Source organism: Lissotriton helveticus, chromosome 5_1 (assembly GCF_964261635.1).
Source record: "Lissotriton helveticus chromosome 5_1, aLisHel1.1, whole genome shotgun sequence".
NCBI lineage: Eukaryota > Metazoa > Chordata > Amphibia > Caudata > Salamandridae > Lissotriton > Lissotriton helveticus.
The window spans coordinates 1,026,665,091-1,026,685,405 of NC_136065.1; positions in this window are offsets into that span (position 1 = coordinate 1,026,665,091).

A 20,315-nucleotide genomic window follows, 5' to 3' on the forward strand; every position below is an offset into this window, starting at 1 on the left:
AGGAACGCCCCCCAGGCCAAATGCTTACCAACTTCCCCAAACTGGATCCTGTCTCCCTTCCATTACTCATGAATTGGATTAAAACAGGCTCCCCTGCCCCCTAGACTTTTCCAAACGGCCCTTCCTGGTTTGGAAAGACAAATCCTCACCATGCTTAACCACTCTCTGGAGTCTGGGTACATGCCATCTAACCTAAAGGAAGCTAGAGTCATACCCCTTCTGAAGAAGTCCGGGTCGGACGCGGCCAACTCCGAAAACTATAGGCCTATTTCCCCAGTTACCCTTCCTCGCAAAAGTCCTGGAACAACATGCCCTTAAAATACTTTCATCCTCCTGGAGGACCACCAACTTCTCCATGGTCGCCAAGCATGCTTTAGGTCACACCACAGTACTGAGCTGGTCATGTTGTCAGTACTGGACGAGCTCAGAACCATGGCTGGCAGTAAAGGACCCAGTGCCCTGATCTTATTGGATTTATCAGCCACATTTGATACCATCAGCCATGCTCAATTACTGGACAGACTCACAACCTTGGGCATCCATGGCCTGGCTGACCAATGGCTCGAATCCTTTCTATCAGGTCGGTCTCAAAGAATTCAGCTGGGTGAGCAGGTATCAGACAAGGGTATGCTTAGTTGTGGAGTACCTCAGGGCTCTGCCCTGTCCCCACTCCTTTTCCATGTCTATCTGCCACCATTGATAGCAGCCCTAGCCAACATGGATTTTCTACTACGGGGATGACGCCCAACTCCTCCTCAGCATAAACAACACCCCCCATGCCCAGGTCCATGCACAAAATGTCCTCAGATTCACAGTGAGTTGGATGACAGCAAACTCACTGAAAATCAATCCGGACAAGACCGAGGTCCTGGTCATCCCCACGATAAACTCCCCCTGGAATGACCATTTCTGGTCCCAAGAGCTAGGCCCCACCCCGCCCCATACCGGTCGTGAAGAGTCTCAGTATAAAAATTGACTCTGAGCTCTCCATTGCCAATCAAGTTTCTTCAGTGGTCGGTACCTGCACCGGCCTGATCAGGCAGTTGTGGAAACTTGCCCCCCTCCTGTCTACCACCGCACTTCAAATGATAGTGTCCGCCACTGTCGTCTCAAGGCTAGATTATGTCAACGCCTTATACATTGGCCTTCCACAGAAACTGGCTAACAGACTACAGGTGGTCCTGAATGACGCAGCTAGGTTGGTCTTCAGGCTCCCTAGAAGGTCCCATGCCACCCCCTTGTTGCGCAAACTACATTGGCTCCCTATTAGGCAAAGAGCGAAGTTCAAGGGCCTCTGCATCGCCCATAAAACTATCTACGGCCTAGCCCCAACTTACATAAAAGAACGCCTTGAGGCCTATGTTCCTGGCCGCACACTGCGGTCATCCGAGGCCTGTCGTCTATCCTGCCCTATGTTTAAGACTGCATCAAAAGGGGGTAGAGATTTCTCTGTCCTAGCCCCCCAGCTCTGGAACCAGATACCTGAGCATCTCCGAAGGGAATCTTCTCTGCTCCGGTTCAAGAAACAGTTCAAAACTATCCTGTTCAGGGAGGCACTAAGCAGTTTAATTCTGTTTCACGCTCTATTGCGGTGGTCGTCTAGCAGCCTCGCCCACTCCCTCCCTAGCGCTAAGAGACCTGATGGTGGTTTTGCACTATATAAATAGAAATTAACATTAACACTGGTAAGTATGGTTGCTGCTAGAGCACTTGCTCGAGAAGATTCTCCCCAAATACGGGTACTGCTTCACAACCTCAAGTTTACTTTTCCCCAGAAAACCAATGTAGATTTTTCCTAACCTTGCAACCCCGAGTCCTGAAAACCATCATTTTACTTTTTACAATATTTTTTTTTTTAAGTAATCATCAGAAAAATGAACTAACTCATTAGGTCGCCTTTGCAAGCCTATTGGAGTCAAATCCAGAATTATAGTGTCATCCGCATAAAGAAGACAACTCAATTCCAAGGGGCCTAATTTAGGAAATCTCCTTTACACTGGCCTATCCGGCTCGGCAGATCACTGATGTACATAGAAAAAAGAAGAGGGGCCAATAGGCACCCTTGCTTCAGCCCGTTATGAGTTGCCACTTGACAGGCCTTCACTACATCCCATCAACACCTGTGTCCAAGTAGTGGTCTGAAATGCGATGATCTGTCTTGGTAATCGGCAAGGAATCCCCATTTCACCCAGTTTCCTCCACAGCGTTCCCCGGTCAAACTGGTTAAAGGCCGTGGAGAAATCTATAAAGGCTGCATGTACCTATTGGATATTTTTCAATCCGAGGTTGTAAAACAGTGATATTATCCAAGGTTCCACTGTGCTTACAGATTCTGCTTGTTCCAAAGGTACAAGATCATTACCAAATGCCCAATCATGCAGATGAAGAAGTACACTCTTAGCAAACAATTTTCCCGTTGCATCCAATAAGGAAATCTGTCTGAAACTGGTGGGAGAAACCTTAGGGCCCTTTTTATATAATGGGACCACAATACCCCCTCTCCAAGAGGGTGGACTAATTCCGTAAGAAAACACCAGGAAAAAAAAATGAGCCCATGACGGGCTGTCTTGTTTAATAGTAGCTATCGGGATGTCATATTGGCCCATTGTACCAGAATAACGTGCCCCTTTAATAAAACTCTATTTCCAGACCGGAGGGAGGGCCATAAATATTCAGCAAAGAGTGCTCTGGGATTGGCTCCGGAGCTGTGACATATATTGGGTCCATTCTGCGTCAGTTATTAAAATGGCTTCTGCCTTAGTTCTAGTATTGCAGAATTCAGCTATTAGGGTCCAATATTTACGTGAGTCCCCAGAGCGTGCAACTTCTCTTCGTTTTATCAATTTAGAGTCCTCTGCCCCCCTACGTTCAGCAGCCTTAAGTCTAGTTCCTACCCTTTTTAACCTATTAATTCTCCTTTCCCTAGACAATAAGGCCTGCTTAAATTGGTCCCATATTAATACATTCAATTCCTAATTTAGCTTGTTTACCTTTCGTGAAATAACCGCTGGTGTTACAATATCATTGCCTATTTATTTTACTTCCACATAATCTAAATTGGGCCAGATGCTTCTCAAACCATCCGAATGGATTTTCTTGACCAGGGCCTGAGCTTGCATTTTTAACATACCTCCTTAGACTTATCAGCTTTATATTATCCCAAAAGGTTCACCCATTTATTCCATTAAACTTAATGGTATTATTTCTCGAATTCCAACGATCAGACAACTTAAACCCCAAATTTACAACTACTGATAAAATACTGTGGTCACTCAGATTGGTACCCAGGATTTTGAACTGAGTATATACTCCAAAAAGTTGATGATGCCACCATATAGTTTATTAATGACTCCCCCCAGGCAGTGTGGAATGTATAGGATGCGGGAGAGTCTTCTAGAAATCTTCCATTTAATATAACCAAATCATTAGTTCTTAAGCAGTCCAGCAGACTCAATCCTCTCTTATCTGATCGGGTTTGCGCGGACAACAACATTTCAGGAATGGACCATGCGCCTCCCAGATCTTGGTTGCTAAATGCCCACGAGGAGCAATTTGAGATTTTGCCATTGAAATCGCCTACCAAAATTATCCGGGTGCAATCTTCGGAAATACTGATTCAATGCACAAAAGAAAAAATTGAGTCGCCAAGAAAGTTGGATGCCCTAGCAGGAGGAATGTATATGTTTGCCAATAAGCGAGATGAATGCTGACCGTCTCTATTCAAATCTCCCATTGTGATGGGATTTATTAAGGGACTTACAAACCCATTTTCTCCCAAACCATTTATTATGCCTCTGTGCTATTTTAACTTAGTACTTACATTTCTTATATGTTCACCATTTGAACCCTTTCACAGCTGCACCTTACTGCTCCTCACTTTTAAGGCCATTTTCTTAGAGGCAATTACCTCAGCAAGACAGGTTAGTGAATTCCAAGCCTAAATGTGAAACATCCATTCACCGTGTGTTCCCTTACAAGCTGGCGTTGAGAGCCAGGGCTGTTTACCTGGCAAAAGTGGGCCTTTCTATCCACTTCGCACAATCTATCACTCAGTCAATGTTGGACCCTCCTCCACATCCTACTAAAGAGGAAAGACTTCACTGTCTTGACCCCAAAAGAGCTTTAAGCTTCTACATGGTCAGAACATGTGAATTCAGGCTGGATAATCATCTCTTCATTGGTATGTTGGAAAGATGAAAGGCAAGGCAATCCACAAGTGAAATATCTCCAGATTGATTATACTTTGAATCAAGATCTGATTTTCCATGCCCCACAAGGAGCCCCCAGAAGCTGTTCTTGCACATTCTACTAGAGCAAAGTCCTTTACTTCTGCACTGACGAGAGATGTGACTGTAAATGATATCTTAAAGCAGCAACCTTGCCTTCCCTTCACACGTTTGTAAACATTGCCTGGATTCCATAGTGAATAGAGATGGACATTTCACACCTTCTGTTTTACAGAATTGTTTTGATGTAGACAGACGTGTATCCACTGCTGGGTGTGGGATTGCTTGGGCATTCTATTCAGAAGGTAAGGAATCTGTAGATGGATGTATCCATCCGAAAACGTTACTTATACCTTTGGTAACCTTTTTTCTGGTGGATACAGTATCTACTTACAGATTCCTCGGTGACTCACCCTCCTCATCATTCCATGTCTGAAAATACCAAATTAAACCTTTCCATTTATTCATATGTTAAAAAATGACTACAAAAAAATTACACCTGCACTTTTGATGTTAGTTTTATGCGTTCAAACTTTAAAAAGTGGATAGAAACTGGTGTCATTACTCCAACGGGGGCTCTTTATGACTCCAGTGACTTCACACGGGCTGCATGCAGAGTTGTCTGAAAGCCAGCACCTTTGATCGCCATGGGAGACCTGCTGAAAAGTTTCCAGTCCAAGCCTGCACATGGGGATATTCAAACGGTGAGGAATCTGAGGGTAGATAAAAAGTATTACCCAAGGTAAGTAACTTGGTCTCATTTTACACCATTCCGAAAGAAAACAATCTCTGAAAAGGCTAAAAGTCGGCCGTCAATGCCATGTACTTTTTGTTTTATTGCTTTGGTTCGAGGTAATAAATGTTATGTTGCTGCCACAGAAAGAAGTGTTTTCACTATATATGAGAATATTGCCATCAAATTTAAGTTGCTTCTGCTACCAACGGCTGAATGTGGTTACTTTGCTGACCATGTTCAACCCCTTTCGTTGTGCACAATGCTTAACATTTTGGGCATCAGTAGGTGGTTGGTCTTGTATGTTTTGCATTCTACTATTGTTCAGGATAAACCATTTTACTCCTTAGTTTGTTCCTCAGAAAGCTGTTTTGATGTGTCCCCCCCTGCTGGTATTACTAACCAGTGGCGCAAAGCCCGTTGGGCTGAAAAGCATCAATTTTACTTAAGTCAGAATGAAGGAAGGATGCCTTACTGGAATTCAAACTTCTGACCTGCTGTCCACTCCATGTTACATAAAGAACATGATAGGAATATTTATATATGTGAGTGTTTAGATTTAAACAGTATATATGCGCTAGTACTGCAACTTCTGCAGGGCATGGTTTGAATCCCTGGCAGGAGCATCTCAACCTTCTGACTTAGACAAAATGGGTACCACTGAGTTGCCTTGGGGGCGCTTGGTAGTTGCAGTGCTGCTAAATTCCCCACCCTCCAGCCCGAGCAAAAATCTAGACCATGGGTCTTCAACCTTTTCGATCATAAGAGCTATTTAAGATCATTGAGAACTTTCCTGAGCCACTGCCCAGCATATGGATTTAGAAAGGATACATAACTTAAACACCATGGCTTGAGTAACCTGAGTTTAGCTCCACTGAGCATTACAGCGTTGTTGCATAGTAATACCACAAATAGGGAGGCAGGAGCAAAGAAGAAAGAAAAAGAAAAGGAGAGTAGCCGATAAAAGCAAATGAAATAAATTAAGAAAGGGGAAAAACGAAATAAGTAGCAAAATATAAAGAAAGAAAAAGAAAACAGCAGAAAAAGACAAAAGAAAGTCAACAAGAAATAAGAGGGATTTAAAGGAAAGAAGTAAAATGAGAAAAAGCAGAAAAAGATGGGAAAAAATAATAAGCAGAATGCAGAGAAAGGTGAAGAAGAAAAGAAACGAGGAATAAGAAAAACTAAAATATAAAATAATGAGAAATGTAGAGTAAGAAAGGAGAAAATAGGAAAAGAAAAACAGCAAAAGAAAGGAAGAACAAAAGATAAGACATAAGTAAAGAATGATCTTATATGTGCATATAGATCCCTGAAGGTCCCCCCCCCCCCCCCAAGAAACTAATTGTTGAAATGAAAACAAGTAGGAAAATCTAGCACTTGGTGATGTTTTTCTGTGTTTTATTTTTATTGTCCTGGTGGCCAATTTACAAACGCAATGTGCCATTACATCCATAAGACCCTTCTGATCACAGGATCTTCATAAACATACATACCCAAAGCCCAACTGAGCTTTAGTTTATAATGATTTTTCATTGTGTACACACCATACAGCAATTCATATGGTAAAATATAATGAATGAAAAATTGGAAAGAAGGAAATCTATGAATTTCTGAAAGACGTATCTGGATTAAGTACGCTTTCCGGCTCAACCATGGCCAAATAGTGCAGACATTCAGTATGACAACATTGAGATTTACCCCCACTCTTCTAGCCCATATGTAAAAACTACACCCATAACACTTCTACTTGCCATGGAGGTGAGGCTGCATTAATCCCTATGGAACCAGAAAGACTGTTGTGACTTTAGGTCCCAAGGTCAGTATGGGATTATTTCTTGAAAAATAAAATATAAATAAAAGAATTCCCTGGCATTCAGATGGGCTTGGCAAATATGTTTTATGACCTCTTCTGCCACCCACAACCATTATGCTGCCCAGGCATACATCTGGTATCCGACACCTCCATACGGCATTTCTGGGCCGAAGAGTGCAAAGAGAGTGATCTTATTGGTGAGCAGGACGGAGTGAGCTGTGGCCATGGCAGCCTAAGCTGGAAGTGGTTTGCTGAAGCAACCTGAGTATGGCATTCGGGGATCTTAGGCTGCTACTCGTTGTCCCCTGGAGCTGTTGCTAAGGATGCTCTAACTTGCTGGCCCCTTTGGGGAGGAGCTGCTGAGTGTGTTGCTGTTTGACCAGCTCTGGACAGAGGGGTGCTCTGGTGGGGCTGGTCCTGCTCCTGGCATGGGCCCTGGCCTGTGCTATGTACTGCGGGTCCTAGCAGTGTTCCTGGAGGCACTGAACTGCAATAACGGGCCCAGTTTACTCATGCTGCTTTGCGGGGCATCGCCGAGATAAGCGGACTGAGGGCACCTCTTATCCCTTCCTCCCCAATCAGTGGGTCTGTGGGTTTTCCCCAGATGTGAAGAGCATGGACTGAGCCATCAACAGATGGTCCCTTGGGCGTATGAATGGTACGGCCTCAAGCCCCTATTCACTTAAAGGTGGAGACTAATGAAGACATCAAAGATACGTAAAGCTCGGAAGGGATCCCAGGTAGTCGCCTAGAAGGGCGAGGGCTCCCCTGGGTAACTGTCACTGTTGCCTGAAACTTGATCTGAAACCATCCCTTCGAGGGGGAGTAAGGGGGTTTGGTGAGTGAAGAAGCCCAGTGTGTGAAATAAATTGGCAGCCCGAGGGAGAAAGCCCTCTGAGACGTTGGCAGAACATTCTAATTCAGAGGAGGCCCACCTCTAATACCCTAAACATGGTTGTAAGCAGTTATGTTAATGTGAGAAGTTGGGGGTGACAGATGCTTCTTGGGTGATAGTTTGGTGTGGGGGTGAAGAATTATGTTTCTTAGTTCCGGTTTTGCTAAGTTTTCCAAGCATACTCACCCACAGACACAAAGTATGTACACCCATGCCACTCAGCAGCTTGACTGCCATCCTTCATCGTTACCCATGTCACACACAACCGCAGTCCCAATAGCTGACTTCGAAGTCATTACCTGTAATGTTAATGGACTTCTGGATGGCAGTCCCTCGCTATGCCTACAGGGTCCGCCCACTCGTACTACTAATGCAAGAAACGTAACTACTGAGAACCAGGTGCTCCTCCTTATGTAGATTCAGATATAACTGTGTTCCATGGAGTTTACACAGGGGACCCAGAGGAGTTGCAATACTCAAGCACAAAGACCGCTCTGGACTCCCAGGGTCATCCTGTGTGAATCAAGGGCCTGATGGAAGGAAAAAAGCTCAACAGCCTAAATATATATATATATATATATATATATATATGACAGGAAACCCTTTTCCCCGAAAAGAAGAGAGCAGAGGCCGCATTAGGGGAAACAGCAAGGAGGCAGCTCTAATGACCTTCCATTGGCGTATGCATTTCGGCTTGTTGTGCCTTCGTCAGCGCCCACAGGTAATCACACACCTCACTGGTTCGCATCATGTTACATCCTGCCGCCCTCTTAATGTTCAAGAAGGGTTGGCTCCGCCCCCTATGTAGCTGTTGCATCACCTGATTGTAGTTCCTTGTGTTGCTAGAGACTACAACGCCCAGAATGCCGTGTATTGATTCCAGGCAGGTGGTGATAGGAATTCAAACCCTCTGGGGTGGGCGGAAAAAGGGATTAGCGTTGTACATATATATATATATATATATATATATATATATATATATAACAAAAGCCCGCAAGCAATGAGGGCGCACACAACAGTGGATGTAAACCTCACGGTTTTATTTTTCAAACGGAAAGCCAGCTTCTTCATTCCGGTTCTGTTACTTCATATCGCCTGACGCGTTTCGAGGTAGGTTCCTCTTAATCATAGGCAGCTAGCGTTGTGGCAGTTCAGAGGGCTCTGATTGTCTGCATTCGTTTGTACTGCCCCCAGTGGGCCACGCCCAACACGTGTCTTCATTTATGCAGACTGGGACTTGTAGTCCTAAGAGCTAAAATTTCTCCTTTGTAGGTTCTGAAACAGTCACATATTTACCGCAATTATTTTCCCTGGTGGGCCTCCGGATGGAACACTGTACACATTAATCCCATCCACTGTTCTGTCATAGGCGCATAAGTTACCCCCAGCAGCCTCTCCTTCAAGTTTGGGGTGGTGCAGCTCCTCCACGGCAGGGCAGCCGTGTTAATTTAATGTACAACAAAAGCCCGAAAGCAATGAGGGCGCACACAACAGTGGATGTAAACCTCACGGTTTTATTTTTCAAACGGAAAGCCAGCTTCTTCATTCCGGTTCTGTTACTTCATATCGCCTGACGCGTTTCGAGGTAGGTTCCATCATAGGCAGCTAGCGTTGTGGCAGTTCAGAGGGCTCTGATTGTCTGCATTCGTTTGTACTGCCCCCAGTGGGCCACGCCCAACATGTGTCTTCATTTATGCAGACTGGGACTTGTATTCCTAAGAGCTAAAATTTCTCCTTTGTAGGTTCTGAAACAGTCACATATTTACCGCAATTATTTTCCCTGGTGGGCCTCCGGATGGAACACTGTACACATTAATCCCATCCACTGTTCTGTCATAGGCGCATAAGTTACCCCCAGCAGCCTCTCCTTCAAGTTTGGGGTGGTGCAGCTCCTCCACGGCAGGGCAGCCGTGTTAATTTAATGTACAACAAAAGCCCGAAAGCAATGAGGGCGCACACAACAGTGGATGTAAACCTCACAGTTTTAATTTTCAAACGGAAAGCCAGCTTCTTCATTTCGGTTCTGTTACTTCATATCGCCTGACGCGTTTCGAGGTAGGTTCCTCTTAATCATAGGCAGCTAGCGTTGTGGCAGTTCAGAGGGCTCTGATTGTCTGCATTCGTTTGTGCTGTCCCCAGTGGGCCACGCCCAACACGTGTCTTCATTTATGCAGACTGGGACTTGTAGTCCTAAGAGGTAAAATTTCTCCTTTGTAGGTTCTGAAACAGTCACATATTTACCGCAATTATTTTCCCTGGTGGGCCTCCGGATGGAACACTGTACACATTAATCCCATCCACTGTTCTGTCATAGGCGCATAAGTTACCCCCAGCAGCCTCTCCTTCAAGTTTGGGGTGGTGCAGCTCCTCCACGGCAGGGCAGCCGTGTTAATTTAATGTACAACGAAAGCCCGAAAGCAATGAGGGCGCACACAACAGTGGATGTAAACCTCACGGTTTTATTTTTCAAACGGAAAGCCAGCTTCTTCATTCCGGTTCTGTTACTTCATATCGCCTGACGCGTTTCGAGGTAGGTTCCTCTTATTCATAGGCAGCTAGCGTTGTGGCAGTTATTAAATTGCTTTTAATTCACAGTAACATGGAAGCCTACTACAGGTGGAACACTGATACTTACCTGAATGTAACTGCAAGTACCAGCATGCACATGTGGCCAACAATGCTAGCCACGCCCATTGTGGGAATTGGTTGTTAATAAAAAACGAACTACAATCACAGGTGAGCCTTTCCTTGTTGCTGCAAGCAGTCCATGATTAAGAGGCGGGGTCCTCGAAACGCGTCGGACATGGCAATCATTGCAGGCTGTGAGAATGAGTGTCGCCTCGAGGAAAACAATGCAGGGGCATTGGGAGTGCCCGCCTGAGCGCAAGGGCGTTTTGTGACACATATATATATATATATATATATATATATATATATATATATATATATATATATATATATATTTACATACATATTCACAAATGTTTTCTCTCTCCCTCTCCCCCTCTCCCTCTCCCCCTCCCCCCCTTCCCCCTCCCCGTCTCCCTCCCCCCTCCCCCTTCCCTCTCCCCTCTACCCTCCCCCCTCCCCCCTCCCCCTCCTCCAGAATACCATTCGGGCAGCACACAATGCTAAACACAGAATTTTAGCTTATGTGTTTTAAGCCAGCCCGTAATTACAGTGGACACACCCTTTGGAGGGACTCCCAAGGTTTTTCAACACACTTAAAGCTGTGAAAACACCATGTCACAGTCACCTCACAACCATGCCTTCCAAGTTTTCAGATTGCCTATGTGCAGGGGGATAGTGAACCCTTCCACAGCCCACCCTTTGCTCTAGGTACTACATCAGGGTGGTGTTCTTGATGGGCCTCTTCTGCCTACAACTCTGCAGACAAAGGCTCATCTCATAATTAATGTGAAAATGTGGGTTGGTGAGTAAGTGAAGGGATGGGTGGATGACTGTATCGATTAGTGAAAGGCTGAATGGATGAGTTAAAGGGTGAATGGATGGATAATAAGAGAAAGGATGGATGAATGAGTGAGTGGAAGCATGGATGAGGGGAAGGTAAATAAATAGATGTATGGGTGGAATGGTGGATGAAAGGGTGGAATGATGGATATGATGGATACATGGGGGAATGGTGGATGTATGGGTAAAAGGGTGGATGGGTGAGTGAAAGGATGGATAAGTGAAAGGGTGGATGATGGGTGAGTGAATGGGTAGATGGATGAGTGAAATGATGGATGGATTGATGAATTGATAAGTGAAAGGGTGAACGGATGGATGGATGAGCACAAAGGTGGATGTAAGGATGGATGAGTGAGTGAAAGAGAAGGTAGATGGGCTAAAGGAATTAATGGATGAGTGGAAGGGTGGAAGGGTGGATGGATGGATGGGACAAAGGATGGATGGATGAGTGAAAGGATGGAAAGGGTCAATGGATGAATTCATAAGTGGATGAGTGGCTGGATGAATGGGTGGATGGGTATGCGGATGGATGGGTGAAGGGATAGCTAAGTGAAAGGGGGATGGAGAGAGAAAGGGAGGATGGATGGATGAGTGAAAATATGGATGAATGGGCAAAAAGGTGTATATATGAGTGAAAAGAAGGATGTAAGGAAGGATCAGTGAAAGAATGCATAGATGAGTGAAAGGTAGGGTGAAGATCTGGAAGAAAGGATGGATGGATGAGTGAAATGGTCGATGGATGGATGAGTGACTGGGTGTATGGATGGACGAGTAAGTGAAAGGTTCACTGGATGGGTGAAAGGTAAATTGTTGGATGGATGAGTGAATGAATGTATGGGTGGAAATGTGGTTGGATGAGTAAAAGGATGAATGGGGTGAAAGGATAGATGCGTGGTGTTGTGGGCCCATATGCTGCACGAATGACCACACTGACACATAGTGTGTGGTACGAGAACTGGCCACGAGTACTTGCACCCGGGCCCTTTTATTAGCAGGGTCACGTCACTCGTGACGCCTGTGATGGATGGCTGTGGAGTGCATGTGTGTCCAACCATCGATGGAGTGGCTGGAAATACAAGTGCCTGTTGAAACACTAGAACATGTACCGCAAGACACAGCATTCCTACTAAACTTTATTGAAGAACAAAACAAACACCAGTCCAACCTGTGCGGGTAAATAACAATCAACTAAACACCACAGGGTCCATCAGCCTCAAGAATCGTGCAGCGGGAATACAGCAGACATGGGGCTGGTTACGCATTTTCATTGTTTGGGACATAAGCATACGGCTGAATACTGGAACTTATCATGGCTTCGTGACTGCTATATAGAAGAACGACTATTGATTACAATAAAATAAGATTTGGATATTTACTGGACAGCTTACTTGTAAAGGAACTGAAAATAGAAGGAATTTTGGGAAACAAGGTTCGGTGGATACTGTGTTTTCTTAGCCTTGAAAAAGCCCATATGGGGCGAAACGCGCGTCGGCTGTGAAGAACCTGGTTTTAAAAAAGAAATAAAGATTGTTTTGTATCTACACTACGTGACTCCTTTTGGATTAAGAACTTGTATTTGGGTGCACTAATTGCACATGGATGAAAGAAACTACTGAGGATGTGCACTGATATGATTTTCTTTTTTCAGAAACACTAGAACATGTCCTGCAAGACACAGCATTCCTACAAAACTTTATTGAAGAACAAAACAAACACCAGTCCAACCTGTGGAGGTAAATAACAATCAACTAAACACCACAGGGTCCATCAGCCTCAAGAATCATGCAGCGGGAATACAGCAGACATGGGGCTGGTGACTCGAACTGCAGCAGGACAATCTTTGCTGGCACTCATAATTTAACCTGAGTGGTTCAGAACACGAATGCTGGTCTGGAGACGTCAGCTACACCCCGGCCCCATACAGGTGGGAACATGTCTTTCGGTCCGAAGTTGCTCCACTCCGCTGAAGTTGAGGATGGTCTGTGGTGAGTTCTAACAGTTCATAAAACAGGGTTCGTCATGAGCTTGGTTGGAGTCCATGGTGAATGGTCACGAAGGTGTTGCTTGTTCGACTGAAGTCTCTGTTAGACATCTTCGCTGTATCCTGTAATCCATCGGTGGGGCAATATCAAGTCCAACTCTCCCGCCTGGTGGAGTGCTTGTGGGCTGCGCTGGGTCTGCGTGTGTGCCGTTGTGGGGGCAGCTGCAAGACCACCAAGGAGCCAGTGTCTAGTCGCTTGCACACACCTCTGGGGTGGATGAGTCTTGGTCAAGACATGCTCTCGCTGCCGGACTTCGGATGCAAGCGAGGTAAGCGGGTAGCCTCTGGTTCTTCTTGTCGGCTGGTATGGCAACGGTGTAGGACTCCAGTCCATGTGTTCAGTACTAAGGGGATGGTAGTGTTTGACCCACTGGACACCGACTGGTGTGTTGGCATTTCCAGCTGTGTTGTGAATCTGGATGACATTTGGTGACACTTGCTGTGATCGTTGCAGGCCTTCGTTCTTGAGTCGATCACTGAAACTGGGGGTGGGCAGGTGCTTCCATTTTCTTTGGGGGGCACCTTGCACTTGGACTTTTTGGGCTACTAAGCCGTCGTTGACAGTGGCATGAGGGACACACTGAGAAACGTGAGGCACATGCTTGTGGCTTACTCTCGGTCTCCCGCTTGGAGCGGTCGCCAGGTCATTCTCGGGTTGTCAACCACTTAACTTGCTGTTGTTGTGTCGGGATGCGCTCCTTCAGCAGCTCGAGTTCTCTTCAACGTCAGGCCCGGCCACTCACAACTACCCCTTCTGAACTTGGTCGGTCATCAGATTCTTAGGGCCAGATGTACGACCTGCCAAATAGCCCCTCACAAATTGCGTCGTATTTGCGACTCGCAATGTGCGAGGCGCTATATGGCATCTACAACAGTTTGTTTAACACTGTTTGCAATTCCCAATGGGATCGCAAATTGTGTGGCTCATGATATTAATGAGCCTTTCGCAATTTGTGAGCCCATTGGCAATGACAGGCCCTTCCAGTGATTGTGGTATGCTGGGCTCAGCAGACCACCATGTCTGGGACTGCTTTTAAATAAAGCAGCTTTTTCTTTTAATACAGCCCATCTTCCTTAAAGGAAAATGTGATGCATTTAAAAAAGAAACATTTAAACTTTTTTGTTTCATTTTTAAAGGGCAGGTAGTGGTCCCTGGGACCACTGCCTGCCCTTAAAAAAAATATTGCATGCATTTGCAAAGGGGAAGGTGTCCCCTGGGGACCCTTTCCCATTTGCAAATGCATTACCACCTACTTGAAGTAGGTGGTAATTTGCGAGTGTTTTGCGACCGCAGTTGCGGTTGCAAAACATTGGTACATAGTTGTGCGGTCACTATTAGGAAGGGAACGTCCCTTCTTATTGGCAAGTTACAAAACAGTATTTTGCGAGTCGCAGTGTATTTGCAAGTTGCAAAATACTGTTTGTACATGGGCCCATGCTTTTTAGCGTGCGAATACGGGTCTAAGACCCGTTTGCGCATGCTAAAAAATGTGTTGTACATCTGGGCCTTAGTGTAGACCATCCAGTCACACTTCCATATTTCCTGCTGGGTGCGGTGGCATGCACATGGCAATGATGATGTGGTTGCCTTTGGAGCTTGACAACAGGTGGTGAAGATTTGCTGGGAGAGGGGATTTCTGGAGGGACTGCGCAGCCACATATCTTCATCTTGCTGAGGCTGTTCTTTACCCATGGCATCTGCGGTCAGGAGCAGGGATGCCGTCTGAATTAGACTGCCGAAGCTTGGGAACTGCTGGTCGCACTGGAAAGCATTGACGAGAGATGCAGTTTGTGCTTCCTGGTTCTTACAGTTGATACCCCCTTTGGGCTGCCTCCAGGGACGTTGGATTGCTTAGGTGGCTGCCTGGTGTATTCGGGTGTGCTCTTGTCTTGTGGCGATGCGAGTCCTCATTCTTTTCCCCTCGGTCTCTCCAGCGCACCTGTGGTCATCCGGTTCTTCATGGTGACAGGATTGTCACACTTCTTGGCGGTTCTTCCTCCGGGTGCAGTAGCATGTACCTTCTTCCAAACAGGCCAACAGGGCCTATCAACTTCAATGGTCTCTGGACCATGCTGGCGAGACTTTCAGTCTCTCTTCTTCCTCCTAGGTGCTGGGTGGCGCTCAACCACTTGTCTCTTGTGTTCCCTCTTCAGGGAGCTTCTTGCAGCTCCCACTCCAGATGTGTCCTATCCTGGGAATAGCTTCCTCCAATGCTCAATTTTGTCAGGTTGTACTGCTGCCACAGCGCCACTCAGCAGGCCATCGTATCTTTCCTTGCACTACATGGTACACCGCAGGCCAATGAGACGCCATACCTCCACAGCGGCTGTTGCAAGCAATCTCGTAGGGGCACTCCTCATGCTTGGTAATGACCACCTGGGATTCGGAGCAGTAGCGGCTCTTCTGGGTATTCCCGGGGCTGCTCATGTGGGTGTTCCGGTTACCAGGGGATGAGCCCAGCATTGTCGACCACGCGGGTGCTGAATGTGTTGGGGAGCTCTCCCCTTTTGCAGTGAAGGTGAGCCACGTAGAGGCACCTCGGGTGCAGTGTTGTCCATAACCCTTCACCGTATGTCGCTTTCTTTTTCCTCTCACAGCCTGTTAGTATGGCAGGTTGCAGCAGTGGGCATGGACACGCCGTCATGTTCACAGTAGGTGCGGGGTGCCTCGTATTATCAGGCAACATTTCTCCCCCCACAAACAGCAAGCGGCTACCAGCTGGCACGCGGGGTTAGACCCGCTCGTTGCCAATGTGGTGTTGTGGGCCCTAGGCCCACATGCTGCACGAATTACCACACTGACACATAGTGGGTGGTATTTGAACTGGCCACGAGCATGTGCACCCTGGCCCTTTTATTAGCAGGGTCACGTCACTCCTGACGCCTGTGATGGATGGGTGTGGGGTGCATGTGTGTCCAACCTTCGGGGGAGTGGCTGGAAATACAAGTGCCTGCTGAAACACTAGAACGTATCCAGCAGGACACTAAAGGATGGGGTGAAAGGATGGATGATTGATGTATGAGTGAAAGGGTGGATGGAGGGATGGATGAGTGAAAGGGTGAATCAAGGGATGGAAGGATAGATGATGGATAGGTTTGGAAATGATTCAATAGGTTTAGATATGGAGGGGCACACAGATGGAAGGACAGATTGAATAGTGAAAGACTGAATGTTGGATGAAAGAATGAACGGATACCACTCCCCGGGTTACTCAACCCACCATCCCAAACCGACACCTGACATCAGGCAGCAAGCGCGGAACTCAGGCTTGAAATGCTCCTCCCGCCTGCCAAAAAGTAAAAACGAATTCCTTGTACGGTGCTGTGGTACCACAAGAGACTTTTCGCTGTTGTACCACTGAGCGGCACTGCTCCCATGCCACCCGGAAGCAGCTCAAGCAGCCCTCCTGCCCCGAGGCCATGAGAGATGCATAAGGGCATGGTTCCATGCAGCAATTCTGCGGGCAAAGGCAGGCAAGACAACATAACCTGCACTTGCAGACAACAGCACCGACATGACTTGAGTCCTTTCCACCATAATGTTTTTTTCATTTACAATTTTGCACTTCTAAAAATATTGCACCTGGGGCAACCGCCCCTGTGGCCCCACCCATGCTAGGCCAAGCCTTCCAGTATGGATGACATCCGACTCTTACACCTTGTAGCCCTCATTGTCTTAAGTAACATTTCCTAAACATTGACTTTCACATTTATGTGTCATTGTCTCTATATAATATGCGTGTGATGTAACGCACTCCTGCCGTACATACTTCAGATGAGTAGCACTATAAAAGAAATTAAATTCACATGAGAGAGGGTCTATGTGAAGATGAGGGGCACCATTGGAGGGTGGTAACAAGGCCAGAATGGCCGTACGGGGCATCAGGCATTTCCCTGGGAGGCTGGAATGGTAGGGGGGAGTTTGTTACTGGGGGCAGGCGCTGCAAAGTTCCTTGATTATCCAGCAGTTTTCAGGCAACAATAAAAGTGTCACAATAACTCTGGTGACTGCTGGAGAGAGATGGGAGTTTTGTTTAGTGGCAATTTTGAATCATCTAAGGTAGTACAGAGGGTTAATATGCCTTTTGCAAAGAATGTGTACCATGCATCGCAAAGAACAGAATTTTATGAGCAGAGCTCAATGGGTTACTGCTTTTGCAACTGAGATTTCTTTGTTACTGTGCAGTTCATAAGTTACATACGTAATCTAGCACAGTGAGCTATGAATTGCCATCAAAGAGCTGCATGCAAACTGCATGGTACAGGTTGGAAAGTTATGTTTTCTTCCCAGTTTTTCATTATCCGGATGTTGCTAAAAAAGGTTTGTTCGGATAGTAATACATCATCATTAAAGTGAACGCTAACTTCTGTTCTGAATCCTGAGTTTGAGCTTCTTTAGACCAAGTACTCTTACAAAATGCCTACCAGTATGGGTGACGTGCACCCTACACCTTGTAGTCCTGTTACCTTATGTAACCTTTTCTATATACTGATTTACACATGAATGTTTCATTGTCTCTGTATGTGTGTGTGATGTAAAGTGCTCTGGCACCCTACGCTAGTATGAGAGGTGCTATAAAACAAATGAAATACATGTGAGAGAGAGGCACTGTTGGTGATAGTGAGGGAATCATTAAAGAGCCCCATCAAAGACTGTCGTATCCTGGTGCACAGTAAAGTCATCATTTACTATGCTTTAGAAGCTAATACAATTGATATATAATGACAAATGTGTTGTAGAATGCACCATGTTTTCTCAAATTGTCTTGGGGGTGTGCAAGCAAAGGCTGTAAGCTGTCAGTTTGTGTGTAACACACAACCTTTAAATATTTTCAAATGAACTGTGCAAATGTTTCGAAACATATCAGTAGTTAGATAGCCACAAATGGACCACTTGTTTGTGATTCAGAAGTGTGCTGGAAACAGTTTTAATAGTATCAAAACAATCAAGACACTTTACTTGGTGATGTTCAAATGATACATATTTGCCGAAACCACATTTCCACTCATTAGTATTGTGCACTATATAGTTTTATCAGTAAAACTGCATGTTGGCATTTCAGTATTGTGCACTATATAGTTTTATCAGTAAACTGCATGTTGTCATTTTTCTTCCATTCAATAGAACATGTTCTGTATATAAAAGATAGTTCCTCCGTCTGCCCACAATTATGCCTTAACAGTGTATACAGTTACTAGTTTGTAGCAACAATTCTGTGCATCAATGAGAATATGCAGTTTTCTGCTCACAGAAATGGTACAGCCCTAGCAGTATACTATTTCCATATACAAGTAAAATAAGGAGAACTGATATATGGCTAGCCACTAGCCAGGTCATTATGTAGTAATGTTAACTCCCATCTAACCACTCTGACCCACAATAATACCATAACACTCAGCAGTGGGCAGCCATTCAGCAGTGGGCAGCCAGCAGTGGGCAGCTCATGCAATATCTCCCATTTCCTGCTTAATACTCTTACCCTCACACAAGACCTTTACGCTATGGGTCTTATCCATTACTCAGTACTATACCAGCCCCTAAACCAGTCATCACCAGCTGACAGACATGGAATACCTGAAGAGATCTGATACATAAAGCTGGCCACTCAGAGGACTGCACTCTGGTCCAGCACTGCAGGCCCCAATTAGCTACATCCTATGCGTGAAACTTTACATCTCCCAATGGCACTGATGTGTCTGTAAAACGTAACTTTTGTCCAGAAGTTTTGTCCTGAATTCTGACATCTGTCCTGAATTTTTGCTCTCACCGTCCTGAATTTGCACCAATGCCAGTTGGTCAATACAAGTTGTGACTGGATTCCAAAACCTTTGTTTTCGTTTTGGAAAAAGAAAGCAATCATGGGATGGCTAATTCCGCTCATTACAATGCTTCATCTGAGTCTCCTGTGCAGATTAAAGGTTTTGTGCCAGGGTGCCTGGTCGCCTGAAAGAAATGCAAATTTGCCCTATTAGTTGATCTGCAAGTGCAAAGGGCATTTGGGACCCCGTGAATGACTCCATACTTTGTGATAACAAAGATTTTTTTTTTTTTTTAGTGGTAGTGCAAAGAGTTAACAACTAGGCTGCGAAGTACTTGCTTTTAATCCTAACTGTATTTACACAGCCCTTAGAACCCCTGTTGAAGGGAAAGTTACGTAAAAAATAAAAGATGCATTACATAATCCCTGGTATTGTTAAAATCTACATTTTGGAAGCACCATTTTATCGTAAAGCTATCTACACATTTTGTATCAATGTATCTTATACAGTGTGTAATGCAATGCAAGTATAAAATAATGACTTACAGATTCACAGTGCTTTCTGTCACAGGCTGTGAACTCATAGTACTAAAAATACACAAGTCACTATTCTCCACTGCACCAACCAAGATTACATTTAGTGGCTCCCTTGTTACACTCAGACCTTTGCAGTGCATTATCTAATAGAGGTTTCATAATGAACTACAGTGCATTTCTCACTGAGTAACAACGTTTCTTATTTAATTTCATTTATGCTGCCCATTATTTTATATGTAGGTACTTGATGGTGAAAGACCTAAAAAACATACAGAATATTTTGAAACTTATTTATGAGAGGCTTGCACCACCAAAGGATCACTTTTTTTGATGCTCTGGTGGCGCAAGTGTCTCAACCATACCTATGAGGCAGCGCAAAGTCACCTTGCATGGCTTTGCATGGCCTGGTAGATATGGAGTAAGACAAAGCAGCGCAAGTCACTGCGTTGCCATACTCTGCATCAAGTAGGTGTTCCATAAGCGTTGCTTGGGGATTTCCATGCAACACCCATGGATTTTGATGCTGCACCATCTTTACAAAATCACATAAACCTGTGGCAGCGCCAAAAATGTGCGCTTCCCCAGCTTTGGTGTAATGAGATGAAATGTTTTAATTTCTCCTCGTTTTTTTCCTCTTTCCATGTGTACTGCTTTCTGCAGCTCACATAGAAAGAGGAAAACGCCTCTTGGGATTGTTTTTGTGAAGGAAGGGGCCTATGTTGGTGCTAAGCAGCAATTTGTGCGCCTACGCAAGGGTAAAGGACAGGAATGCACTGTATTTCATAAATATGGTGCATTCCTGCCCATTCACATTGGTGTAGGGCAGCGCAGCAAGAA